The sequence below is a fragment of the Rhinatrema bivittatum genome, chromosome 3 (genome assembly GCF_901001135.1).
Source record: "Rhinatrema bivittatum chromosome 3, aRhiBiv1.1, whole genome shotgun sequence".
Lineage (NCBI taxonomy): Eukaryota > Metazoa > Chordata > Amphibia > Gymnophiona > Rhinatrematidae > Rhinatrema > Rhinatrema bivittatum.
This window is the reverse complement of record NC_042617.1, coordinates 318,988,485-319,016,464: the sequence shown is the minus strand read 5'-3', so window position 1 is coordinate 319,016,464 and position 27,980 is coordinate 318,988,485. Positions and strand designations below refer to the sequence as shown.

Below are 27,980 nucleotides of genomic sequence, written 5' to 3'. Positions count from 1 at the left end.
TCCGTATTTTAAATCCAGCGGCCGCAGCACGCAGCGGCTCGTTAGCAGCGAATATTTAACTGCTGCTCCTGATGAGAAGCGTCTGCAGAAATTGCGTTTTAGGCCTATCACGACAGGGCGAGGGCTGCGGGTCAACTGGGCACGTGTAGGAAGAAGAACCAGAGGGGTCTGGATGATCTCAAGATGGACTGGGCAAACTGGTGGGCTAACTGGTAAAACTGGGAATGTCCTTCATGCAAGCGTGTTTTAAAAATCCGCTTATGTGAACAGAGGCCGTCTCCAGTATAGTCAGCAGACATGCCCTGTACTTCCAGGGCCACATCGATTTTAATTGCTACGCTCAAAATTTTGAAAACAGTAGCCGGTAACTTTAAAACACGCACACAGGTGCCCATACAAACGGACATATGCGGGAACTTTAAATCATGTGCACATTTCCACGCGTATGACTTAAAATACGCCAACCGCGGGTAAGTGTGCTCCTAATTTTAAGGGGTTACTTGAGCGAACATACTTTGTGTTACCTTCCTTGGCAGTTTTCGGGTTCAGCACACGCAGGTAGGTGTGAATCTTTCAGATGCGGTGAGATTTAACATGTTAATTCACTAGGAATGGGAGGTTACATGTGTAAGTGGACAGAAACTGGGAAGGACACGCGCTCACTCGCACAGGGGCCTATGGTGCCTGCAGAACATTTGCTGCCGCGATGTGACCAACCCTCCTAGCTGCCTCCCAGCTTGACCTCACCATTAAGGGCCAGGCTGAAAACCTCTCCTTTGACTGCTAACCCGCGGCGCGACCTTGAGCCGGCCTCTGATGCTGATGTCAGGCTGTGGGAGGCAGTTCAGAGCAGGGGCAGAGCTGTAACTGATGCCGGCACCCTCGCCCCCTGCTAAGGTACTCGAAAGGGATGCTCTCTCCGAGAGACAGCCCTCACCAACTCGCCATACGAAAGAAAACTAAAATTCTGGTGCCACCTCCATAACAGCCACACAAGCTCCTTTCATTGCCAGAAACCTTTAGAAATAACACCTGGGAGCTTTTGATTTTCAGTCACCCTGAGGTTGTAGAGCATTAGTGGAGAAGAGGTGGAGGGGAGCAGGGAACAGAGTGGAGGAGTAGCCTAGTGGTTGAGCAGTGGGCTACAGGAGACCAGGGTTCGAGTCCTGCTGTTGCTCCTTGTGAGCTTGGGCAAATCACTCTACCCTCCATTACCTCAGGTACAAACCCAGATTGTAAGCCCTCTGGGGATAAGGAAGTACCTAAATGCCACTTTGAAGTGCTGAAAAAAAGTGTGAAAAGCAGAATAAATAAATACACACACAAACTTTCTCCTCCTTCTACCCTCTTTTCTTCTTACTCCCCTCTTCCACTTCTTCATTCCCCCTTTCCTCTCACTTACCCCTTCTTCCCTTCCCTCTTAGTCACTCACCTCTCCCCTTCATCACTTCTTCCCTTGGCTCTGTCACTCATCCCTTTCTTCCCTTGCTTCTTGCTTACTCACCCTCTTCCCTTCCCTCTCACTCACCCCCTCTTTCTTTTCCTTTTCAGTCACTCACCCTCTCCTTCCCTCACCCCTCCTCTTCCCTCTGTTACTCCCTCTCCCCTTCCCTCCCCTTCCCTTATCCCTTCCTTTCCCACTTAGTCACTCACCCCATACCTTCCCTCAGTCACTCAACCCCTTCCTCCCACTCATCACTTCGCAGGGGTCTCTTCTCACTGGGGAGGGATGGGAACCCCTCTAGCGCATCACTACAGGGCGCCGCACCAGAGCTAACTTTTTTGAAGCCCTGTTTGAACAATTGCAGTGCTGGCCCTTTCTCATTCTGGGTTTTTTTTTTGCTTTTTTTTTTTTTTTACATTTTATTTGTATTCTTTTTCTAATCAGGGTCAGTGCAAGGGTATTAGGCATCCTCAGTGAATCTTAGGGGTACATTTTAAAATACAGCGTGCGCGCGAACAAAAGGGTCGGCGAGCGCAAGGGGGTGCACATTTGTGCAACTTGCACGTGCCGAGCCCTGCGCGTGCTGCCTGTTCCCTCTGAGGCCGCTCCGAAATCGGCCCTATCTAAACCCCCCTACCTTTATCGCACAAGTTACGCCTGCTCGAAGCAGGCGTAACTCGCGCGCGCCGATGGCCCGCTGCCTCACCATCACCCGACCCGGGGGCTGGTCCGGAGGCCTCGGTCACACCCCCCGGAACACCCCTGGGCCGGCACCACGCCCCCCGGAACGTCCTGAATGTCGCACTGCCCCCGACACGCTCCCCTAGCAAAGCCCTGGGACTTACGCGCGTCCCGGGGCTTGCGCACGCCGCCGAGCCTATGCAAAATAGGCTCGGCACGCGCAGGGTTTTGTTTTTTTTTTAAGGGTTACACACTTAACTTAAGCCCATAACCCTTTTAAAATCCGGCCCTTAAGCTTTATGCTCAGCCTTCCCCCACCACGGCCCTCTCCACACACAATTTCAAATTATGCATTTATAATAAAAGATTTTACATGAAAAAGGACACTGAAAGTGCAGTCTTTTGAAATAAAAATATCACAATAGCACGTATATTATATTTACATGCACTGCTGTGGTGTCAACCAGAAAACCCTGCATAAAAGCCAGAAAGACCCTTGGAATAGATATGGTATTAGGACTATTGAATGCATGATAGGTGTGGGCTTGGTCCTCAGAAAGCCATGAGCAAACGGAATTACAATTACAATATAATAAACCTCCCATTCCAAAACAACACTAATTGCCAGCATTCAGTTATAGCTCTATTTAAGAAAAGGCAGCACTGCAAATATTATAGCAGGCCCTAAAGCACCAATACACCTCCTATTAGGAAAACAAACAAGCCAAGCTGCATTTGATCCCTACATAGAAATGACACGATAGCAGAATACTTAATCTCACTCACACATGCTGAACATAGACAGACCTTCACTAAATACAGAATAAAGTGACCATAAAGTATAAATGGAAAAGTGCAGACAAAAACTGAACTGGAAACCACAAGTCAGACTCCATATGTAGTGCACCAATGGAAAAACAGAAACATCACTATTCCTCAGAAAACATCAAGCAATAAAATCAAGAAATATAAAGCATCAATCATAATAGTAAAACCATACTAATAAAATGAATTCATATTTCAAAACATCTGATGAACAGAATAACATCCAATAATTAAACACTCATATAATATATACATTTTTTAACTTCCCAATTATTTCAAAACATCATACAGATCAAATAACACTTGATTAATTAAAATCAACAAGAATAAAAAAAAAAAAAATCACTCTCCATACCTGGGAACTTTTGACTTCCGGTCATCCTCAGATTGTCATGAATTAGTGGGAGGGGAACAAAGAGGCACAAACTTTATCCTCTCTCATATAAACACATGTTCATTCTCATGCTCAAACAGACATATGCAAATGCTCTTTCAAAACTCACACATACTCAGACACACACTGGCTCCCTCCCTCCTTCTCTCTCTCAGGCATACATACACGCTGGCTTCCTTTCTCTCAGGCACACACAGACACACACTGGCTCCCTCTCTTAGGCACACACTCATGCTTGCTCCCTCTATTTCAGACACACATACTAAATTCCTCTCTCTCAGGCGTACACACACACATACATGCTGGCTCCCTCTTTCTCAGGCACACAAACAAAATGGCTCCCTCTCAGGCAGGCACACACACACACACACACACACACAAAACACACACACACACTCTGGCTTCCTCTCTCTCAGTCACACAGAGACATACACTGGCTCCCTCCCTCACTCTGTCAGGCGAACATACACACGCTGGCTTCCTCTCTCTCAGTCACACACCGACACACACTGGCCCCCTCTCTTAGGCACACACTCATTCTTGCTCCCTCTCTTTCAGACACACACACTGAATTTCTCTCTCTCAGGCGTACACACACACACACACACACACACACTGGCTCCCTCTTTCTCAGGCACACACACAAAATGGCTCCCTCTCTCTCAGGCAGGCACACACGCACACAGACACAACACAGACACACTTCTGGCTTCTTCTCTCTCAGTCCCACACAGACACCCACTGGCTCCCTCCCTGTTTCTAAGGCACACACATAATCTGGCTCCCTCTCTCTCAGGCACAAACATACACAAAGAAAATTGGGTGAATTTTCAAAATATTTCCATGTGTAAAATTAGCATATATGAATGTAAATAGCATGTAAATAGTATGTACTCGCATACATGCTATTGTAAAAGCATGAAAAGTGTGCACATATTTTCGGTCTCTTGCACACATTTACACGCTACAAAAAGGGGGGGTTCTAGAAGCAATCTGGGACGGGGGCCGAGAGCCACGCATGCAAATTGCTATTTTTTTTTTAAGAGACTTATGTGCGTAAATTTGTCAATTTGTTTGCGGAATTTCACACCTGCTAATTATCTTGCGCAAGTGATCTCTAACTCGCGTATTGGCACTATTGGTTACACAACTACAGAGGATGACAGATGAGCAGGGTAAACCAGAGGTGGTCAGTGCTGCACCAGCGAAACCTTCGCCACCCCAAATCTAGCTCAGAGCTCAGAGGGCAGCAGCATATCTGCATCCTCTCAAAGCCTTTCAGCGTGCAGGAGTCACAAGTGCATCCGCTGACAACATGGCCTCTAATTTAGGTGCAGTTGTGTCCCCTGACCTTGGAGCTTTGGTGAAAGGCTTGTTTCTCTGGATGTCACTTGCAAGGTCGCCGTGCTCTCTCCGCCGCTGTGCATCAGGGTTTGACGCGAGCTGAGCATGACAGTGAAAACATAAGACCCTGCCATGATGGCTCAGGCTAAGAGTCCTTCCAGGCCCCTCTGGCTGAGAATGAGAGCCTGTACAAGATGGGGAGTGGGGGGGGGGGGGGGGGGGAGGTTAACTTCCTGCCAACCGGCCCCACTGCGGGCACGATAATGTTTGGTTCACTGTGGGTATGAGCCTGATAAACCCTGTCTGCATTTACAATCTAAGATAAAGCAGGTCTATAGAATATACACAACTCGTTGTTCCTACAAATGCTAATCTTCCTTGCTATTTAATAGAACGCCTTTCCGTATCACAAATCTGGGCTACACCGCCTGTTTTCCAAGTGAGGACTTGGGGGATTTTCAGTCGGGCACCCCAGCAGACTATGAACATTCATGAAACAGATTTGCATAAAACTCAGCCTAAGCAGCAGATTATTCCACTGATTACCCCGAAAAGCAGAGCTGTGTGGGGGAGCACAAGGAGCGAGTCTTACCAGCGAGAGGATCCCCCTCCTTCTCCTGAGATGAAGCTCTTCCACCTCCTCTGCAAGCGCTGAACCACCAGCAGGGCTCATTCAGTGTAAGTGTGGCCCCCTGTAGCGTGGCATCTTATCCATGGGAGAGGGACCTCGCACTGCCTGCCTGCTGCAGCAGCAATGCCTGCCAAGCAGCATCCTCCCCTGTAACCCTGGGACTTTCACACCCACGGCACACTACCACAAACAAGTTTCCACTCTCGGCAGACACACACACACACTCACGCCTAACCCACCACAAATGACTTCCTATTCTCACCAGCACTGCAGCTGAGCGTCAAACAGCGAGGGAAGCTTTCAGGCTGACAGAGGTGCAGAAGGGGAGGATGCACTGGGTGCATGCACTTTCTAGCTGTCAGGAAGCCTTACCTTGGGGCATTTCTGAAGAGGAATCAACTCCAGCCCTGTAACGTAACAGAGGGACACAGGAGGGGAGATTGCAGGCAAGACCTGTGGTCCCTTCTGCAGCCCAGAGGGAGGCAGAAAGCCACTGCTTGTTATGGAATAGTTAAAAAAAAACATAATAGCTTCAGCACCTCCAGGAATAGGAGCTACTCGTCCAGAAACTGCTCAAATCTTTCTCTTAGCAAGCCTGAAGATGCCTTTGGCTGCTTTATCTCTTTGCTCCTGTCTCAGAGGGGGGCCCAGCACCCTTTAAATTGCTTTGTGGGTAACAATCTCTTGCAGACCCTTATAAAGCATGTAAGCCATATAATCATGATCCTCTGAACCCCCAACCTCCTGCGCCTCCTACACACTCTGTTCTAGCTAATCCGTTCAGACACCGTGGCATTCATTCCCAGATCTCAATTAAAAATTATTCTTTTTTGGTTCCTTCATTTAAAATGACTGCATAAGTTAGTAGCTGCTCTGTCACTGACTCTCGTGACCCTGGGTGAGTCACTTTATCTCCCTGTGCCTCAGCTCTAATCTCAGCTCTGTCCCTGGCTGTGTGTATGTGACCCTGGGGGAGTCACGTTATCTCCCTGTGCCTCAGCTCTATTCCCAGCTCTGTCACTGACTCTCTGTGTGTCCATGGGTGAGTCACTTTATCACCCTGTGCCTCAGCTCTCATCCCAGCTCTGTCACTGACAACATGTGTGACTCTGGGTGAGTCACTTCATCTCCCTGTGCCTCAGCTCTAATCCCAGCTCTGTCACTGACTCCATGTGTGACCCTGGGTGAGTCACTTTATCTCCCTAAGCTCAGCTCTAATCCCAGCTCTTAGAATGAGTTGCAGCTTGCTCTAACTGTTGGTGAGTTGATTGCCTCAAGTTGATTAATTCCTGACGCTTCAAGTTGGCAGTTGTGCAGGTTACTGGAGTGGCCAGAGGCATGGGTATTTGAGGATGCCACCCATAGACCAAGAAAAAGGGGAGGATCCGGTGGATTTATTGACATGGTTATTATGGCAGGCATCTACCCAAGGGAGTAAGGGAGCCCAGTTGTCCTGGCATTGATTTATGTAGGAACGAAGGGAAAATTTGAGAGACTGATTCATCTGCTTGGTCTGTCCATTGGTCTGGGGGTGGTAAACAGATGAGAAGTCCAACAAAATACCAAATTTTTTTGTATAGAGACTGCCTGTAGCATGCAGTAAACTGGACTCCCTGGTTAGAAAGGATGAGAGAGAAGTCTGCAATCGAAAAATATGTTGTTGGAGATGAAATGCATTGCCAGATGTGTCCACAGTTCCATAAGAGCGGGTAGAGGTTGAAGTAAGCCTTAGGGCCAGGACCGGGAACTCTTGTTCGCAGCACAGACCGGACAAGATTCTATATAGTTTTTCACATCCTTCTGTAGCTAGGGCCACCAGTAATAATGGATAATTAGTTCCTGTGTGCTATTGACCCCTTGGTGCCATGTCAGCTGTGAATCATGGGCCCATTTGAGAACAGGCTCTCAGAGTCGAGAAGGAACTACTGATAACCCTCGGGGCACTATTATGGTGGGAGCTAGCATGACCTTTCCTGGCTCAATGATGTGACTCAGTGGATCTGGGCAGCTCTCGGTGTCAAAGGAGCATGATAACACATCAGCACGAGATTCTTCTCAGCCGGTAGATACCACAACTCAAAGTTGAAATAGTTAAAAAAATAACAACAATCGAGCTTGCCTAGGATTTAGCCGCTGGGCTCATGTTAAATTTTCCAAAGTTTTATGGTTGGTGTATATCTTTGTCCTGATGTTGAGCCCCTTCCAGCAGATGGCGTCACTCCTTGAGGGATAATTTAATGGCTAACACCTCCTGATCCTCTATGGTATCATTTCTCTCAGCCGGAGAGAATTTCTTTGAGAAATAGGCACAGGGCACCAGTACTCCGTGTTAGTCATGTTGCAAGAGGACAGCCCCCAGCCCAAGGATGGAAACATCTACCTCGATGACAAAAGGCTTGGTTGGTGGGGTCTGGGTGACGCAGACAGGGGTCTCACGTAAACTCTTCCTTTAAGCACTGGAAGGCCTGTACTGCCTCTTCATTCCATGTGTGAGGGTTCACTCCCTTCCTCGTAAAAGCCATGAGAAGGGCCGCCAGGAGGAGTAACCATGAATGAATTGCCGATAGTAATTGACAAAGCCTAAAAATCACTGCAAAGCATTGAAGCCCTCTGGCTGGGGCTATTCCAAGATAGCCTTCAACTTTACCAGGTCCATGCACAGCCTGGTCTGCACAGTGCAGAAGAATCAGCCATAGAGAGGAAAAGATGACTATCACCAGGAATAAAGTGCCTGGGAAGGTTAGGAAGAGAGGCAAGAGTGTTTGCCAGGGTCTTAGAGGGGAGAGAAAAAATGATACCACTAGAGATCGTAAGTTGTTAGCCATCAAGCTAGCCTTGGAAGAATGACAATATATGCTGGAAGGAGCCAAGCATCTAGTAACTATCTATATAGATCACAAGAACCTAGAGTATTTAGTGCAAGCGCAGAGACTGACCCCTCAGCAAGTCCGCTGGTAATTTTTTAAAAAATTGATTTGACTTCGAGTTGCAGTACCGTCCTGCTGGGAAGAATTGACGAGTTGATGCCCAATCACACTCCTTTGATACTGAGGGCTCGCTGGGATCCCCAAGGCTTATCATCAACCCTGCGAAGACTGTGGTTGCTGCTACATTTACAGTTTCTCCTGGGAAGACTGTGGTTCCCTGGTGCCTACAACAGAAAGTTCTTCAGTGGGCCTATGATTCCCACTTGGTGAGACACCCAAGTATCACTCAAACGTTGGAAACAGTCGTTTGACACTACTGGTGGCCTCAGATGAAGACTGACATGAAGTGTTACATAAAGTCTTGCCTCATATGTGCCATGAATAAAAGTGTGCGAGCATGACCTTGGGGGTTGTTAAAGTCGCTGCCAGCCTCCAAGGAGCCCTGGACCCATTTGGCCACTGACATCTTCAATGTCTTTACCCTCTCCGGTGGCAACACCACCATATGGGTGGTAGTGGATAGATTTTCTAAAATGGCTCATTTCACACCCCTCCCGGTCTCCTATCTGCACCTGAACTAGCTAAAATCTTTGTCCAATACATCTTTTGACACACTGGACCACAATATTATAATTCAAAGATTGATAGAGATTGGTTTAGATGAGAAAACCCTTAAATGGTTTAAGTCATTTCTATCAAAGCAGACATACCAGGTTAGAATGGGATGTGTCTCTTCTAATATAATAAATATAGACACGGGAGTACCTCAGAGATCTGCATTGTCAGCAACCTTTTAAATATGTACATGCTACCTCTATGTCGATTACTGTCAGAACTAGGAGTAAGCTATTATATCTAGGCTGATGATGTTCAGTTCACTATACCGAATGAATTGTCTATTCAATATTTCCCCGAAGGTGCTGGAAGTAATCCTTTTCAACAATTCATCAATTATTAAAACATACGAAGAAAAAATGGAAATCATTCTACTAAATAGGAAAATTCCAACAAAAACTCCTATAAATATTTCGATAGACTCCACCTGTATAGAATTGACTGATCATGCACGAGACCTGGTAAGAAGAGAAGGTAAATTAACACCGAAGAAACTGCCGATAAAATTTAAAATGGCTATAATAAGCTACATATGCTGCAGCACTTGAAACCATTATGGAATTATGATGATTTCAGGACTATTCTCCAAACTTTAATATTCTCTGAATTTGACTACTGTAATGCTTTATTGCTTGGGTTGCCAGAAATTTGACTGGGGCCCTGCAGTTGCTTCAGAACGCAGCTGCAAAAGTCCTTGCAGGCATTAAAAAAATATGATCACATTACTCCACTTCTCAAATTATTATACTGGCTACCTGTTAAATTCAGAGATTATTATAAAACACTATCTATAATTCATAAAATTATTGATACGGGTTAAGTTCAACTTTGCACTTTTTCACACCGCAAAGAAATCTAAGATCCGCCAATAATGGATTGCTGAGGGTTCCATCGATTCAATCTGCACGCTATTTCAATTGCTGGCCCAAAATTATGAAATTCTTCCCTCTGAGCCAGCACTGACCCAGTGTCCCAGCATGGGGTTAGGGGACACTCTCCCCTCTGACCCAACACTGACCCAGTGTCCCAGCATGGTGTTAGGGGGCACTCTCCCCTCTGAGCCAGCACTGACCCAGTGTCCCAGCATGGGGTTAGGGGACACTCTCCCCTCTGAGCCAGTGTCTCAGCATGGTGTTAGGGGGCACTCTCCCTTCTGAGCCAACACTGACCCAGTGTCCCAGCATGGTGTTAGGGGACACTCTCCCCTCTGAGCCAGGGGGCACGCTCCCCTCTGAGCCAGCACTGACCCAATGTCCCAGCATGGTGTTAGGGACACTCTCCCCTCTGACCCAATGTCCCAGCATGGTGTTAGGGGACACTCCTCCATCTGAGCTAGTACTGACCCAGTGTCCCAGCATGGAGTTAGGGACAACGTTCCTCATGAGAGACTTCTAGGAAAAGTAAAATGTCATGGGATAGGTGGTGATGTCCTTTCGTGGATTACAAACTGGTTAAAAGACAGGAAACAGAGAGTAGGATTAAAAGGTCAATTTTCTCAGTGGAAAAGGGGAAACAGTGGAGTGCCTCAGGGATCTGTACTTGGACTGGTGCTTTTCAATATATTTATAAATGATCTGTAAAGGAATATGATGAGTGAGATGAGCAAATTTATGGATGATACAAAATTATTCAGAGTAGTTAAATCACAAATGGATTGTGATACATTACAGGAGGACCTTGTGAGACTGGAAAATTGAGCATCCAAATGGCAGATGAAATTTAATGTGGATAAGTGCAAGGTGATGCATATACGAAATATAATCCATGCTATAGTTACACGATGTTAGGTTTCATATTAGGAGTTACCACCCAGGAAAGAGATCTAGGCGTCATAGTGGATAAAACATTGAAATCGTCGGCTCAGTATGCTGCAGCAGTCAAAAAAGCAAACAGAATATTAGGAATTATTAGGAAGGGAATGGTGAATAAACTGGAAAATGCCTTAATGCCTCTGTATCACTCCATGGTGAGATCGCACCTTGAAAACTGTGTACAATTCTGGTCACCGCATCTCAAAAAAGATATAGTTGCGATGGAGAAGGTACAGAGAAGGGCGACCAAAATGATAAAGGGGATGGAACAGCTCCCCTATGAGGAAAGGCTGAAGAGTTTAGGATTGTTCAGCTTGGAGAAGAGACCGCTGAGGAGGTATATGATAGAGGTGTTTAAAATCATGAGAGGTCTAGAACAGGTAAATGTGAATCAGTTATTTACTCTTCCGGATAATAAAAGGACTAGGGGACACTCCATGAAGTTAGTAAGTAGCACATTTAAGACTAATCAGAGACAATTCTTTTTCACGCAATGCACAATTAAGCTCTGGAATTTGTTGCCAGAGGATGTGGTTAGTGCAGTTAGTGTAGCTGGGTTCAAAAAAGGTTTGGATAAGTTCTTGGAGGAGAAGTCCATTAAGTGCTATTAATTGAGTTGACTTAGGGAATGGCTTCTGCTATTACTGGCATCAGTAGCATTGGATCTTCTTGGTGTTTGGGTACTTGCCAGGTTCTTGTGGCCTGGTTTGGCCTCTTTTGGAAACAGGATGCTGGGCTTGATGGACCCTTGGTCTGACCCAGCATGGCAATTTCTTATGTTCTTATGTTTTCCCCTCTGACCCAGCAGTGACCAAGGGTCCCAGCATGGTGTTAAGGGACTCTCTCTCCTCTGAGCCAGTACTGACCCAGTGTCCCAACATGGTGTTAGGGGGCACTCACTCCTCTAACCTAGTACTGACCCAGTGTCCCAGCATGGTGTTAGGGTACAATCTCCCCTCTGAGCCAGCACTGACCCAGTGTCCCAGCATGGTGTTGGGGGACACTCTCTCCTCTGACCCAGTGTCCCAGCATGGTGTTGGGGGGACACTCTCCCCTCTGACCCAGTGTCCCAGCATGGTGTTGGGGGGACACTCTCCCCTCTGACCCAGTGTCCCAGCATGGTGTAAGGGACACTCTCCCCTCTGACCCAGTGTCCCAGCATGGTGTTAGGGACACTCTCCCCTCTGACCCAGTGTCCCAGCATGGTGTAAGGGACACTCTCCCCTCTGACCCAGTGTCCCAGCATGGTGTTAGGGGACACTCTCCCCTCTGACCCAGTGTCCCAGCATGGTGTTGGGGGGACACTCTCCCCTCTGACCCAGTGTCCCAGCATGGTGTAAGGGACACTCTCCCCTCTGACCCAGTGTCCCAGCATGGTGTTAGGGGACACTCTCCCCTCTGACCCAGTGTCCCAGCATGGTGTTGGGGGGCACTCTCCCCTCTGACCCAGTGTCCCAGCATGGTGTAAGGGACACTCTCCCCTCTGACCCAGTGTCCCAGCATGGTGTTAGGGGACACTCTCCCCTCTGACCCAGTGTCCCAGCATGGTGTTGGGGGGACACTCTCCCCTCTGACCCAGTGTCCCAGCATGGTGTAAGGGACACTCTCCCCTCTGACCCAGTGTCCCAGCATGGTGTTAGGGACACTTTCCCCTCTGAGCCAGCACTGACCCAGTGACCCAGCACAGTTTTAGGGGACACTCTTCCTTCCGAGATAGTATTGACTCAGTATCGCATCATGGTACTACAGAATATGTTCCTTCTCACATCTCAGGGTACATTTTTTAAGATTAGAGATTCTCATCCTGGTGCCATCATGGTGAATCCCAACAAAGGTTAACAAACCTGGCACCTGCCAAACTTTATAATCTATACAGTGCCAGCAGGTAAGAAGCATTTAGCTCACCCAGTCTTTCCAGAGTTCCTCCTGCCTCTCTAGCTCAGGTCACCTCCCTTGATTGCCCTTACCACTGCTTTTTGTTCTAAGGATATCTCCCAGCTGTCAGCTGTACAGCTTGAGCATCTGAAGGAGATTGTACCTTTTCCTTTTTTGCTTTTACCTAGGGACTGTAGCCAGCACACCTTGCTGGCGTGCCTGAGAGGACTGGAGACTCCTACTTCTATCCCTTGCTGATTTGGTTTTCTCAGCTCCCCGTTCTGGCCCTTTGCCAGTCTGGGTGGAGGAGCCTGTAATAGTCACATGAGCAGGATGCAGCCTGTCCGCCACTGCTCTCCATAAGAGCGAGTTTTCCAATTCTTTCCTTGGTATTCATGGCATTAGCCAACATCAACCCAAAATATCATGGGGATCGTTGGCACCATACGTGCCTGCCTCACCTCTGCTTAAATGAATAAATACCAATATGTATTTATATATTATTTCAATGTATTAGTCACTCAACGTTCCCCCTCAAAAATAAAACTCTGAGCAGCTTACAAAAAATAAAAAAAAACATACATTACAATAAAACTGAACAGGAAAGTAAAAACTCAGCCCAGTTTTTAACAGTTTTCAGATACCATCCTAAAACTCGCAGCATTTGATAGGAAGACTTCCCCTGCGTGGGCTCTGCATTATGGACTGTAGATGGGCAAAGCTCTGCAAGGCTTGGCTTTTATTCTGGGAATGATGGGGAATTTCACATTATTCACCGAGGTTTTATTACTGTGGGGGTCTGGGCTCTTACTGGATATGCATTGATAATTTCATTTATGTGTTACTAGATTTTTTCCTCTGATTTAGTTGACTGTTGCTTCCTGCCATTTTGGGTAGGTGGTTAATAACTGTAATAATAATCGTACTTCTCCATACCTAAAGGCTTCCTAATTCTATTGAAATCAGGGCCATAGGGACCATAGGGGCCCTGCAGCAGGAAGGGCTTATCAGAAATCCAGGACTGGCCTCACATCTCCCACCTGGAACGGGGCCACTTGGCAGCTCTGTAAGAATGATAACTGTGCACAGTGTCCGCCCTTCAGCTCCTCGAGTCCCTTTTCTCTTTAACTTGCAAATGCTTGACCTCCTAACTGATAATTGGCTAATGGATTTTTTACATGCTCCTCTAATTAAGTCTTTACTCCATTTTGCTGTATTAGTCCCATAGAGTAAAGCCCTGGATCAGCAGCCTGCACCCTGCTGATAAATCCAAGAGGAGAGTCAATCTCCAAGGAGCAGGGACTGTCTATTCTCTGTCTCTGCACTATACAGATCAGGTTAACAATAATTATGATTACACTGAACCCTCCCAGCCTTGCAAGGTTGTTAGAGAGGGATGGTCTTCAGCAGGCCGCACCTTCCCTGTGAATATAGGCTTCAAGTAACTAGCATGAAGGCGTTTTCATATGCAGGCGCGAAGCTGAAAGACGAATGGGGCTAGGGTAAGTCTGCGAGGACACTGATGGTTTCTCTATTTTTGCAAGCTTTTGATTGCTAAGGGGTTTTATGTCAAAGATGTTCTTCCATCTGTTGTGTTTTTAATGTATTTGCTCTTTTTTACAGATTTGTGTTTATTAGAAGGTTTTGGAAGTTGCAAAATATTAAAAAAATTCAATATTTTAACAGGTTAATGTCCTGACTCGTCGATGCTGCTTCAGGGGCCAGCAGCTCTGGCTCCCAAACGCCTCACATGTTAACAGAGTACAGCAGTGCACTCTCCCTGGGTAAAGGCCTCCAGGAAGTGGCACAGAAGCCAGGTTTATGTCTACAGCCGCCTTTTATTCTCCCAAAAACGGCTGGAAATAATTAGGAAAGGGTAGGGAGGAGAAAGCAGAGCAGGCTGCATGAGAATCCAGCCCGCTCAGCATTCTGCTAGTCACTTCTCCACTGAAAGGCCTTTTCACACACACCCCGGGAGATTTACTACGCTGTGTGAAATCTCTGGACCTCTTCCTGGCTCTGCTGCTGGGAAGAGATAAACCTCAGAAGAGTCCCTTGAGCAAAACGTAATGAAGGAGCAAAATTCCTCAGGAAAGACGAAAGATGCATCAACAGCAAAACAGAAACCACCTTGCACACTCCTATGACATACATAATGTTTTGTGTTACCCGAGGGGCCACATGTGGCTTGGGCAAAGTGTACCTAGTGTTTCTGAGTGAAGGGGCCACATGTGGCATGGATAACGTGTTCCTAGTGTTACTGAGGGGCCACATGTAGCATGGGTAATTTGTACCTAGTGTTACTGAGTGAGAGGTCACATGTGGCATGGGTAATGTGTTCCTAGTGTTACTGAGGGGCCACATGTGGCATGGATAATGTATTCCTAATGTTACTGAGTGAGGTCACATGTGGCATGGGTAATGTGTTCCTAGTGTTACTGAGTGAGGGGCCACAGGTGGCAAGGGTAATGTGTTCCTAGTGTTACTGAGGAGCCACATGTAGCATGGGTAATGTGTTCCTAATGTTACTGAGGGGTGACATGTAGCATGGGTAATGTGTACCTAGTGTTACTGAGTGAGGGGCCACATGTGTATCTAGTGTTACTGAGTGAGGTGCCACATGTAGCATGGGTAATGTGTTCCTAGCATTACTGAGGGGCCACATGTGGCATGGGCAATGTATTCCTAATGTTACTGAGTGAGGGGCCACTTGTGGCATTGGTAATGTGTTCCTAGTGTTACTGAGTCAGGGGCCACAAGTGGCATGGGTAATGTGTACCTAGTGTTACTGAGTGAGGGGCCACAGGTGGCATGGGTAATGTGTTCCTAGTGTTACTGAGGAGCCACATGTGGCATGGGTAATGTGTTCCTAGTGTTACTGAGTGAGGGGCCACAGGTGGCATGGGTAATGTGTTCCTAGTGTTACTGAGGAGCCACATGTGGCATGGGTAATGTGTTCCTAGTGTTACTGAGGAGCCACATGTGGCATGGGTAATGTGTTCCTAGTGTTACTGAGTGAGGGGCCACAGGTGGCAAGGGTAATGTGTTCCTAGTGTTACTGAGGAGCCACATGTGGCATGGGTAATGTGTTCCTAGTGTTACTGAGGAGCCACATGTGGCATGGGTAATGTGTTCCTAGTGTTACTGAGGAGCCACATGTGGCATGGGTAATGTGTTCCTAGTGTTACTGAGTGAGGGGCCACAGGTGGCAAGGGTAATGTGTACCTAGTGTTACTGAGTGAGGGGCCACAGGTGGCATGGGTAATGTGTTCCTAGTGTTAATGAGTGCGGGGCCACAGGTGGCATGGGTAATGTGTTCCTAGTGTTACTGAGTGAGGAGCCACATGTGGCATGGGTAATGTGTACCTAGTGTTACTGAGTGAGGGGCCACAGGTGGCATGGGTAATGTGTTCCTAGTGTTACTGAGTGAGGGGCCACAGGTGGCATGGGTAATGTGTTCCTAGTGTTACTGAGTGAGGGGCCACAGGTGGCATGGGTGTGTTCCTAGTGTTAATGAGTGCGGGGCCACAGGTGGCATGGGTAATGTGTTCCCAGTGTTACTGAGTGTGGGGCCACATGTAGCATGGGTAATGCCTAGGGTTCTCTCAGACATGTCATGCTATGAGACTCCAGGAGCTGGATTCAAGTGTTAACATAAGGAAGTATTTTTCATGGAAAAGTGGTGGCATTTTATAGGTTTCTTTGAGATTGATGTAACATGGGTAAGGCCTAGGGTTCCCAAGACTAAGACAGCCACACAGTGACAAAGTAGATGACAACATATAAAGTTTTTTTTTACTAGATTTGAACAAGCCTTCTCACAATGATCAATAACTAATCTGAAATGCAGCTATCCCATTTTTTTACTTACCTGCACCATGTTCTTATTCTCTTCATATGTTTATCTCATACTGCCAATCCCGCTGTTCCGCTATTACCCCCATCCATTATTTAATTTCTGCTTATTGACTTTAAAGGAACATTGGTTTTTGCTTTTGACAGTCAATTACTCCTGCGTAACATTTGAAAATTAATATATTTTGGTTATCATAGTTAATGAAGTTAGCATATTACCCTTGAAACCCGTTATTTTTGTAAAGCCTGTAGCTGTTAAATGTTCTTCTGTTTAACCTGTTATATGTAAAGCCTGTTGCTAATTTGTTTCACTGTAAACCGAGGTGATGAATAACTATATGTACCGCGGTATATAAGAATCTATAAATAAATAAATAAATAAATAAATAGATTCACCTTATTTTATTATTTCCTTTCTATCTCTGACTATTTTTGTTAAAAAATTAGTATATCTATTTTATGAGTAGGGATTATGGCAATATAATGTATTTTTATTCTTTCTATTTCTTATCTATACTTTTTTAAATTTGATGTTTTATTTTATTTTACTTTTTATTTTTGTTTTTTTTCTTTGGTTAATGGCTCTATATAATCGAAATCTGTAAACCGTCTTGATCAAACTAGTTTGAAAAGACGGTATAGAAATATTTTTAAATAAAATAAATAAATAAATATATTATCCATTTTTAGTCCTGTACTTTATTCCCCCTGTATTTCAGTATATTTTATGTCTTGTATTTCAGTGTTTCTTACGCCTTGTATCTCAGTATATTTTTACCTCGTTTTTCAGTATTTTCTTTGCCTTGTTACCCCTGTACCATCTAGCTGTTATTTATTAGTTACGCCACTTTTTGTCTGAATCCTCTTCCCCTGTGTATTTTAGTACCCTTTTTCCCGTGTTACCTTCCTCTAGCTTCCTCGTTCATATTAGTTTCTCCTATTATTCCATTTTACCCCTCCTCACCCCCCTTGTAATATGGGTAGCCAGGACAGTCGCTTCTGCCCACGCCCGTTCCTTTACAACCAATAAATACACTTAACATAGATTGGGATCCACAGGCCGCAGCTTTTATTAACAACAACATCCCGGTGCCCGAGCCAGTTCAACATAACAACCAATTACCCCTCCCCCCCCCCGCCCGTGTGCCACGTGCCAGCAAGATGGGCAATCCGAGGCTATCCCAGCCTGTATGCAGTTACATCATGACCATTCCCCCCACGACTCCCGCTGCCGCCAAGCAAGGGGACGACCCCTTCGACCCACGCCACCGCCCAAGCAAGGAGCCGTACCATCAACAACTGCACCCAGTTGTTAGTTAGGAACCACTGACCTGTCAAGTCAGACACTTATTCCCGCTGCATAATCCCCCAATCGGCTCGGGCTACCGCCACAGGCGCAGGTGAATTACCCGCGACCCCCAAAGGTGCAGCCAGGATCCCCACTCAGTATAAATTGCAAGGCCTCCTGCAGCGCGTTCAGAAACATATCCAAACCCACAAAAGATAGACCAGACGCCACAGCAGGTAAATTCGAATGCCTGGCGAACCCCCAGGACCCTCCCCAACTCCTCCCATTCCCATCTGCCCCTGCTGGAAGGGAATCAATAGGTTCCCAGAAAAATCGTCATGCGGCACGAGCCTGGATACAGGCCGTCGCACCTCCCCCCACCAGCGCTTAACCCCCGGCGTGCCAGCTAGTAGCCTGACACCATGTTACAGTGGCCAGGCAGGTACGGGACCTTCCTGACCTTACATTCTTTGGTTCCTCTATCGTTCCCTTGTTTCCCCTACCCTTGTTCTCTGTAATACGTTAAGTTATCCGTAAACCGATATCATGTGCCCACGAATATCGCCATAGAAAAGTTCTGAAATAAATAAATAAATAAAGTTCAATTGACCCATCCAGTCTGGCCCTTATTCTAATCTACCCGGCTAAGGGTTTCCCAGCCGCCAGCCTCAGAAGCTTAGTAATCAAATTGCAAAGGGAGTTACCCCATTAAAATGCTGCTTTTAAAAATCTTCCCTTCTGACTGCCTAAAATTAACTCTCTTAAATTCACAATTTGAGCACATATCTGGGGCAGGCTTAGGATTTGGCTGGTCAGCGTTGATGTTTAATCCTTGTTGCACATATAGCAGACCTACAACTAACTGGTCCAATTTTGTCCAGCTAGGTCTGAAAGATTAACTGATTACCTTTGCCACTTACTGGCGTTTGAAAACTGATACATTGACTGCTTGTTGGATTTCACTTCTTTCCCCGAGGCAGGTTTTGCTGCCTTCTCCTTTGCGCTCTACCATCCTGGCCACATGAGCAGATAAATTCCCAGTCTTGTTCTAGTACTCAGGTCTCACCCTCAACCTGTGTGGTAATCTGAGCAATTAACAAGCATCTGGCCACTTATGATCCCGTGGTCTTGCTGGCAGTACCCGGACACCATGCACTCGCCAGCAGCCACATCATTGCTTTCTAATTCCAACCCAGCAGCATCTGGAGTCCTTGCTTCCTTCATCTGCCCTTGTTTTGTCTCTGATCTCCCTCCCCTTACCTCTGCTTTCGAGGGAGTGAAGGGTGGTTCGTTTCTCAGTCTCGGCCTGAATTCTGCCCCAGTCCTGGCTTTCATCGCCTCCGCATGGAGGTTATTCCAGGCATCTGCCACCCTCGCAGCAAATGGATATTTTCTCCTCTTGGAGGAGGACTACCTAGAGGTAACAGAAGCAGATCACGAACCGAGCAGCCAGCGCTGAAACCCTGCTTCTGCCACTGATGCTCCTTGCCATGCTGGGAAAGTCACTTCATCCTCCAGTACAAACTTAGGGCCTGATTTACTGCAGGGTTTCTCCCATGCTGTGTCTGTAGGAAAAAAAAGCTTTCTACATGAGGCTCTTAACTCGTAAGCCCTTGTGGGCTGGGACCTAGCAACTGTCCTTCAATTTATAATTCCCCTTCAACTCAGATTTGGAAAGATAACTGAGTCCAAATGCTGTGATCTCGGAACTATCATTAAAATCTCTAACCTATCATTAAAATCATCCATTGTACCTGAAGACTGGAGGGTGGCCAATGTAACCCCAATATTTAAAAAAGGCTCCAGGGGTGATCCGGGTAACTATAGACCAGTGAGCCTGACTTCAGTGCCGGGAAAAATAGTGAAAACTATTCTCAAGATCAAAATCGTAGAGCATATAGAAAGACATGATTTAATGGGACACAGTCAACATGGATTTACCCAAGGGAAGTCTTGCATAACAAATCTGCTTCATTTTTTTTGAAGGGGTTAATAAACATGTGGAAAAAGGTGAACCGGGAGATGTAGTGTATTTGGATTTTCAGAAGGCGTTTGACAAAGTCCCTCATGAGAGGCTTCTACGAAAACTAAAAAGTCATGGGATAGGAGGCGATGTCCTTTCGTGGATTACAAACTGGTTAAAAGACAGGAAACAGAGAGTAGGGTTAAATGGTCAATTTTCTCAGTGGAAAAGGGTAAACAGTGGAGTGCCTCAGGGATCTGTACTTGGACCGGTGCTTTTCAATATATATATATATATATATATATATAAATGATCTGGAAAGGAATACAACGAGTGAGGTTATCAAATTTGCGGATGATACAAAATTATTCAGAGTAGTTAAATCACAAGCAGACTGTGATAAATTACAGGAGGACCTTGCAAGACTGGAAGATTGGGCATCCAAATGGCAGATGAAATTTAATGTGGACAAGTGCAAGGTGTTGCATATAGGGAAAAATAACCCTTGCTGTAGTTACACGATGTTAGGTTCCATATTAGGAGCTACCACCCAGGAAAAAGATCTAGGCATCATAGTGGATAATACTTTAAAATCGTCGGCTCAGTGTGCTGCAGCAGTCAAAAAAGCAAATAGAATGTTAGGAATTATTAGTAAGGGAATGGTTAATAGAACGGAAAATGTCATAATGCCTCTGTATCACTCCATGGTGAGACCACACCTTGAATACTGTGTACAATTCTGGTCGCCACATCTCAAAAAAGATATAGTTGCGATGGAGAAGGTACAGAGAAAGGCAACCAAAATGATAAAGGGAATGGAACAGCTCCCCTATGAGGAAAGGCTGAAGAGGTTAGGGCTGTTCAGCTTGGAGAAGAGACGGCTGAGGGGGGATATGATAGAGGTCTTTAAGATCATGAGAGGTCTTGAACGAGTAGATGTGACTCGGTTATTTACACTTTTGAATAATAGAAGGACTAGGGGGCATTCCATGAAGTTAGCAAGTAACACATTTAAGACTAATCGGAGAAAATTCTTTTTCACTCAACGCATAATAAAGCTCTGGAATTTGTTGCCAGAGGATGTGGTTAGTGCAGTTAGTGTAGCTGGGTTCAAAAAAGGTTTGGATAAGTTCTTGGAGGAGAAGTCCATTAATGGCTATTGATCAATTATTCTTAGGGAATAGCCACTGCTATTAATTGCATCAGTAGCATGGGATCTTCTAGGTGTTTGGGTAATTGCCAGGTTCTTGTGGCCTGGTTTGGCCTCTGTTGGAAACAGGATGCTGGGCTTGATGGACCCTTGGTCTGACCCAGCATGGCAAGTTCTCATGTTCTTATGTTCTATGAAATTCCATTTGTATACAAAATTTCACCTTCCCATACCTTATTGAAGTCGCTCAAACATTTGAATATCTCTGTCTTACTCCCTTTCCCTTCATCTTCACAGGAATAAATGGTGAGAATCTGAAGCCTCTCTAAGGCGGGTTTCTGTTGCAGGCATGTTTGTAAATGGTCCATGAGTAACGCCTACCACTAGGTATTACCCATGTACCATGCAGCCCCCTCAGCGTAATGCAACACTGCGCACTGCTTGAGGCATCAGAAGCAGGAAAAGGGAAATAATATCACCATTACAGAGGCAACTAGTGTGAACTGACCTACACAGGGAATTGTAGAGACCACTAGTGAGAGCCCACCTTCAGTACTCTGTTCAGTTCTGGAGGCCAGACCTTTATAAGTAACAAGGTAATGACAGCAGATAAAGACCAAATGGTCCATCTCCTCTGCCCAGCATACTTCTTATGGTAGTAACTGAAGCTCCATGCATAATACACCCATGTTCCTTTTAAGAGTAGTAACAGCAGCTCCGTCTAGGTTACCCCCATGTTTCTGTTAGGGGCAGTAACTATTGCTCCATCCAGGCTACACCCATGCTCCTGTTAAGGGTAGTAACTGCCGCTCTGTGAAAATTATCCCCATGTTCCTGTTAAGGGTAGTAAATGTACTCCGTGCAGATTACCCCAATGTTTCTGTTAAGGGTAGTTACTGCCGCTCCATGCATGTTACCCCCATTTTTCTGTTAAGGTCAGTAACTGCCGCTCCATGCAGGTTACCCCCATGTTTCTGTTACGGGCAGTAACTGCCGCTCCGTGCAGGTTTCCCCATGTTTCTGTTAAGGGTAGTAACTGCCGCTCCATGCAGGTTTCCCCATGTTTCTGTTAAGGGCAGTAACTGCCGCTCCATGCAGGTTACCCCCATGTTTCTGTTAAGGATAGTAACTGCCGCTCCATGCAGGTTTCCCCCATGTTTCTGGTAAGGGTAGTAACTGCCGCTCCATGCAGGTTACCCCCATGTTTCTGTTAAGGATAGTAACTGCCGCTCCATGCAGGTTTCCCCATGTTTCTGTTAAGGGCAGTAACTGCCGCTCCATGCAGGTTACCCCCATGTTTCTGGTAAGGGTAGTAACTGCCGCTCCATGCAGGTTTCCCCCATGTTTCTGGTAAGGGTAGTAACTGCCGCTCCATGCAGGTTACCCCCATGTTTCTGTTAAGGGTAGTAACTGCCGCTCCATGCAGGTTTCCCCCATGTTTCTGGTAAGGGCAGTAACTGCCGCTCCATGCAGGTTACCCCCATGTTTCTGTTAAGGATAGTAACTGCCGCTCCATGCAGGTTTCCCCCATGTTTCTGGTAAGGGTAGTAACTGCCGCTCCATGCAGGTTACCCCCACGTTTCTGTTAAGGGTAGTAACTGCCGCTCCATGCAGGTTTCCCCCATGTTTCTGGTAAGGGTAGTAACTGCCGCTCCATGCAGGTTTCCCCCATGTTTCTGGTAAGGGTAGTAACTGCCGCTCCATGCAGGTTTCCCCCATGTTTCTGTTAAGGGTAGTAACTGCCGCTCCATGCAGGTTACCCCCATGTTTCTGTTAAGGGCAGTAACTGCCGCTCCATGCAGGTTTCCCCCATGTTTCTGGTAAGGGTAGTAACTGCCGCTCCATGCAGGTTTCCCCCATGTTTCTGGTAAGGGTAGTATCTGCTGCTCTGTGCATTTACCCCCCCATGTCATGAGATTTCTGCATGCTACATGGGTAATATATATCTGGTGTTACTGAAACTGAGAAAGCCACTTATAATTATAATCAGTGAAATGCCTGCAGTCATTTCCCCGGAGACTGAAGGGTCCCATGTTCCGTGAGTAATGCGTCTGAGTGAAGACACTAACTGGCCGATACAATAGAGTGCACTCAGCTGAGCACACTGTTTAACCCTCGGTTTGACGCGCGCTTCGGATGCGTGTCAACAGCCCCCTTATACCGTAAGGGGTTTAGCGCATCCAAAACACGTGTCCATACCCCTCCCACCCAAAACTAATAGCGCGCATCACATGCAAATACATGTTGATGGGGCTATTATCTATTCACTCCAGTTAAAAAAGAAAATATATGTGCCCGATCCGCACATTTTTACGCTCAGAAATTAAAGCCAGGCATTATTTCTGAGCAGCCCAAAATACACATTTTCTGTATTTCCTCCGACTTAATATCGTGGTGATATTAAGTTGGAGGAACCAAAAGGTTAAACAAAAATAGTAAAAAAAAAAAAAAAAAAAAGTGTGCTGGCAGTCAAGTTAGGAAAAGGGACGCTCAACTGACAACACTGAGGACCCATTTTCCGCGTCTTTACTGTGTTGCCTGTGGGTGCTGCTCACCGTGAGCCAGAGGGGATCATATGTGGCGCGAGCAATGCCCAGTGACGCTGCAGAGAGGTGGCGGGCAGGCTGTACAGTTCAGCGTTACTTTTAATACTTTGACAGGCAGGGACCACACCTGAATGCTCAGTACCACACGGAGCTCTTCAGCCTCACCCAGTGCAAACGAAGCCCTCCATCTCTCTTCATTCAGCCTTTCGGGATAAAAAGAGCTAGAGAGGAAATGCAGTACTGAGCGTCTGGAGATTTCAGGCCCATCTTTAACTTGCAGCTGTGCAGCCCTAATCCCTCCCAGGATTTAGTGGCAGGGACAGCCTGCGGGCCCCACCCTGATTTGCGAGCGGCGGAAGGGGAGGACGGGCCAGCACACACACACACACACACACACACTTACATACATTACTAAATGTACACGTAGAGCAAATCTGCACACCAGACATATGGCCCGTCAACAGCGGGCCTGCACACCATGAGAGCAAGAATGAAAGCCCACTCCAGGGTAAAATGCTCTGGCTTTTTGATGACTGTATGCGCTCTTGGGGCAGGAATAATCAGAACACAAAAAGGCTGGCACGACATCGTGTGGGGCAGTATCAAAGCACAGTTCCCGTGCGGTTTGGCTTGGATTGTTCCTGCAAACCTAGTGGGTGAACGCTACCCGTGAGGTAGCACTGAAATGGGTGCAGTTTGCTTATTGTCTCCTAAAGGTGACACGCAGGGCCCTACATCTGCAGAAGGGCGCCTGTGTTCAAGCACAAGGTGTCAGCCTGTTATTTGGCCAAAAGAACATATTCACACTTTAAAAGTGCGTGCAGCTGCTGTGCCAAGTATGTGCTTGAAATTTCAATGTACATGTCTTCAAGTTATGCCCTGGAATGCTACTGTTGACTAAGGGCCTGATTTTCAAAAGCATTTACACACTTAAAATTGGATTTTACACATGTAAATGCACTTTACTCAAGTGGGCTTTTGAAAATCGCTACTATATATGCCACTGAATTATCCATAGGATAATTGTAAATTGTAAATGCACGTTACACACATTATTGGCTTTTTAAAAATTGCTACCATAGTATGTTATATTTACACGTGTAACTCCTTTGAAAATTCACCTCCTTACTGTGCACAGGTAGCAAGGGCAGGGTTATAGCATTTTGTGTATTCTTTGTGTAGTTTGTTACCTGATGGTGTACCTTCGCTGCAGGCTGTGCTTCTTTCACATGTCCCCAGGACTCTGGAGGCAATGCTGGATATAATCCCGTGGTGTATGTGTCGTCTCCCTGACTCTTCCCAGTGATGCTGGAGGCAACACTGGATATAATCCCGTGGCGTATGTGTCGTCTCCCTGTCTCTAACCAGTGATGCTGGAGGCAACGCTGGATATAATCCCGTGGCGTATGTGTCGTCTCCCTGTCTCTAACCAGTGATGCTGGAGGCAACGCTGGATATAATCCGTGGTGTATGTGTCGTCTCCCTGTCTCTTCTCAGTGATGCTGGAGGGAACGCTGGATATAATCCGTGGTGTATGGTTCGTCTCCCTGTCTTTTCCTAGTGATGCTGGAGGCAACGCTGCATATAATCCCGTGGTGTATGAGTTGTCCCCTGTCTCTTCCTAGTGATGCTGGAGGCAGCGCTGGATATAATCCTGAAGTGAATGAGGTGTCTCCCTCTATACCCAGGGATGCTGGTGACAGCCTGGGTATAATCCCATGGTGCATGTGGTATCTCCCACTCTGTTCCTAGGGATGCTGGAAACAATGTAGAATGTAATCCTGTGGTGTATGATGCGTCTCCCTCTCGCTTCCCCAATGATGCTGGAGGAGTATGAGGTGTCTGTCTATCCCTAGTGATGCTGGCGGAAGGCTGATTATAATCCCATGGTGTATGAGGTATCTAGCTCTCTCCTCCAACGGGTGCTGGAGGCAACGCTGGGTTTAATTCCATGGTTTATGAGTTATCTCCTTCCCTCTTTCTAGCGATGCTGAAGACAGGTTGGGTATAATCCCATGGTGTTTTAGGTGTCTCACCCTCTCTTCCTAGTGATGGTGGTGGCAGGTTGGGGATAATCCCGTGGTGTATGAGATGGCTCCTTCTCTCCTCCAAGGGATGCTGAAGACAAGGTTGGGTTTAATTGCGTGGTGTACAAGGTGTCTCTTTCTCTCTTCCTAGTGGTGCTGCTGACAGGCTGGACGTAATCCTGTGCTGCATAACGTGTCTCTCCCCCTCTTTGCAAAGAGGCTGGATATAATCCTGTGGTGAAGGAAGTGTCTCCCTCTCTCCTCTCAGGGATGCTGGAGGCAGAGCTGGAATTAATCCCGTGACTCTCCTGCTGGGGATTCACAGCACGGTGGAATCACATGTTGTGTGTGCCATCTCTTCTCTCTGTGCTCCTCCTAAGGCTGCTGGGTGCTTGTCTGTGTGGGGTAGGTCCCCAGGCCTCCCTTGCTGATACATGCAGCGGCTGCCGATGACAAGAAGCCGCAGTCCGAGCTGCTGCTGCTGGCAAGGGGGGACCAGAGAGACAGAAGCAGCAGCCCCTTCTCCTCCCTCCTCTCCTCCTCCTCAATTCAATTCCAGAAACTTTATTGCTCTGACAATTTGTACGTGCACTGTCAAAGAAAGGTACTATGTAACAAAATACTTTGCATTTTTCTATTTAATCCCTTCTAAATCTGAGGTTTGTGTATTATTTTATGCATGCTATCATGTATATTGCTTAGGGCTTAGACATTAGCGATTAATACATTTTAATACAGTAAAAATAGAAACGAATTCCATAGTAGAGAAAGGACAATTCCCAGGATCTGCTGAGGCTGATTTAGGTCTCTGGTGGCGGCTATCACAGATTGTGCTGCTCTCGCTGCCTTTTCATTTCTTTCCCCAGGATTATACAAAGACTTTCCTGCGCATTTTTAGGGAGATGTCTTTGATTTTCTCCTTTAGCTTTGGGAAGTGTGCAGCTCCGATCACTTTGTAGTTTACACAGCACAGGAGAAAATGCATTTCTGTTTTCTTTTCTCCAGTGTTGCTCTGCATGCAAAGTCTGGTCCAGTTTAGTTTTCGGCTGCTTCTGTTTCTAAGGAATCTGTATTTGGTGAGGTTCTGTCTGAACTTTGCATATGTGAGAACCGTGAAGGATTTTGTTGGTTTGTATTTTCTGGGTAGGGCTCTGTTGCAGTCTGGCTTCTACTGCTTTCCCAGGAGGAGGTGTATTGGTGCTCTAGGGCAAGTTGTAATATCTGCAGAGCTCTCCTTTCACAGTAGGATTGTTGCTGTGTGAGTTTTCTGTTGGTGCTGTTTTGGAATTTCAGATTTGCCACATAGTTCGTAGGGTGTCTTTTTGGCAGGATTTTGCACTGCGTCACAGAGTGCCTGGTAGGGAAGAGAGTTTGTGTCACCCCTTCCTGAATCCTGAGGCCTTTTAGTGTCCTTTCTTTGAAAGCTATTTATGATTTGTCTGCCCATGTGGGCATTCTGCGTGTGGTAGAAACATAGAAACACAATGGCAGAAACAGACCTTACAACTTAGCAAATTACAAAAAACTTATCCATAATACAAAGAAAGACTTCTACTCGACCAAAATAATCAAATACCAACAGAACTCCAGAATGCTTTTCACCATCGTAAAAAACCTCATCAAATCACCTAATGAAACAAGAACACCTCCCAACACAAGCAAAAGCAACGTCTTTGCATAATACTTCACCGAAAAAATCAGAAAATTAATAAACAACTCTAATATCAACACCACCACACACACCCAAACTCCAATACCATCTCTCGAAATATCAATAACCTGGCATGAATTCGACTTTGCCTCATCACTGGAAATCCAAAAAATAATCAAAAAAATTAATCCAGCAAATCACCCCATTGACAGCATCCCCATACAAACAATTAAACTGCTTGACACCTCAATAATAAAAACAATAACGGACATAGTCAACCTCTCCCTCACCGAAGGAATATATCCTGAATGTTTAAAATCAGCAATCATCAAACCATTAATAAAAAAGAACAACCTAGACCTGGAAAACATCCAAAATTATAGACCCATATCAAACCTACTTTTCATTGCAAAAATCATAGAAAAAATCGTCCTCTCCCAACTCTCAGAATTCCTAGAAACGAACATATTTCACCCCGCACAATTTGGTTTCAGAAAAAATTTACATACGGAAGCATTACTCCTATCACTTAATGACACAGTCCTTAGAGGATTCGACAAAGGATTAAGTTACATTTTATTATTACTTGATTTGTCAGCTGCCTTCGACACAGTCAACCATTCCATTCTACTAGACAGACTATCTAAAATAGGGATAACAGGCACTATACTAAAATGGTTCACCTATTTATCTCAAAGAAGTTTCCAAGTAACATTCAACAACAACCTATCAAATAAAGTGAACCTAAATACAGGAGTCCCACAATGATCTGCCCTGTCAGCTACACTTTTTAACATCTATCTCCTACCAATCTGTCACACATTGGATCACCTGGGACTGACCCATTTCCTTTACGCTGACGACATTCAAATACTGGTTCCAATTCAGAATACGCTTGAAGAAACCTACGAGAAAATAACCTTCTATCTCTCAAAAATCAAACAATGTCTATC

General features: G+C 46.0%; 1 protein-coding gene across 4 annotated transcripts in view; it reads right to left on the bottom strand.

Annotated features, from left to right (window-relative positions):
* The window catches only part of FYN (FYN proto-oncogene, Src family tyrosine kinase), a 123,414-nt gene extending 97,517 nt beyond the window's left edge, over window positions 1-25,897 (bottom strand). For 3 of the 4 annotated variants that reach the window (XM_029595248.1, XM_029595245.1, XM_029595247.1), the window contains exon 1: window positions 24,540-25,897. The gene's annotated coding sequence lies outside the window, so the exon portion shown is untranslated. The remainder of the gene's footprint in view (window positions 1-24,539) is intronic. The other variant, XM_029595246.1, reaches the window with a different exon arrangement.
* Between the last annotated feature and the right edge of the window lie 2,083 nt (window positions 25,898-27,980).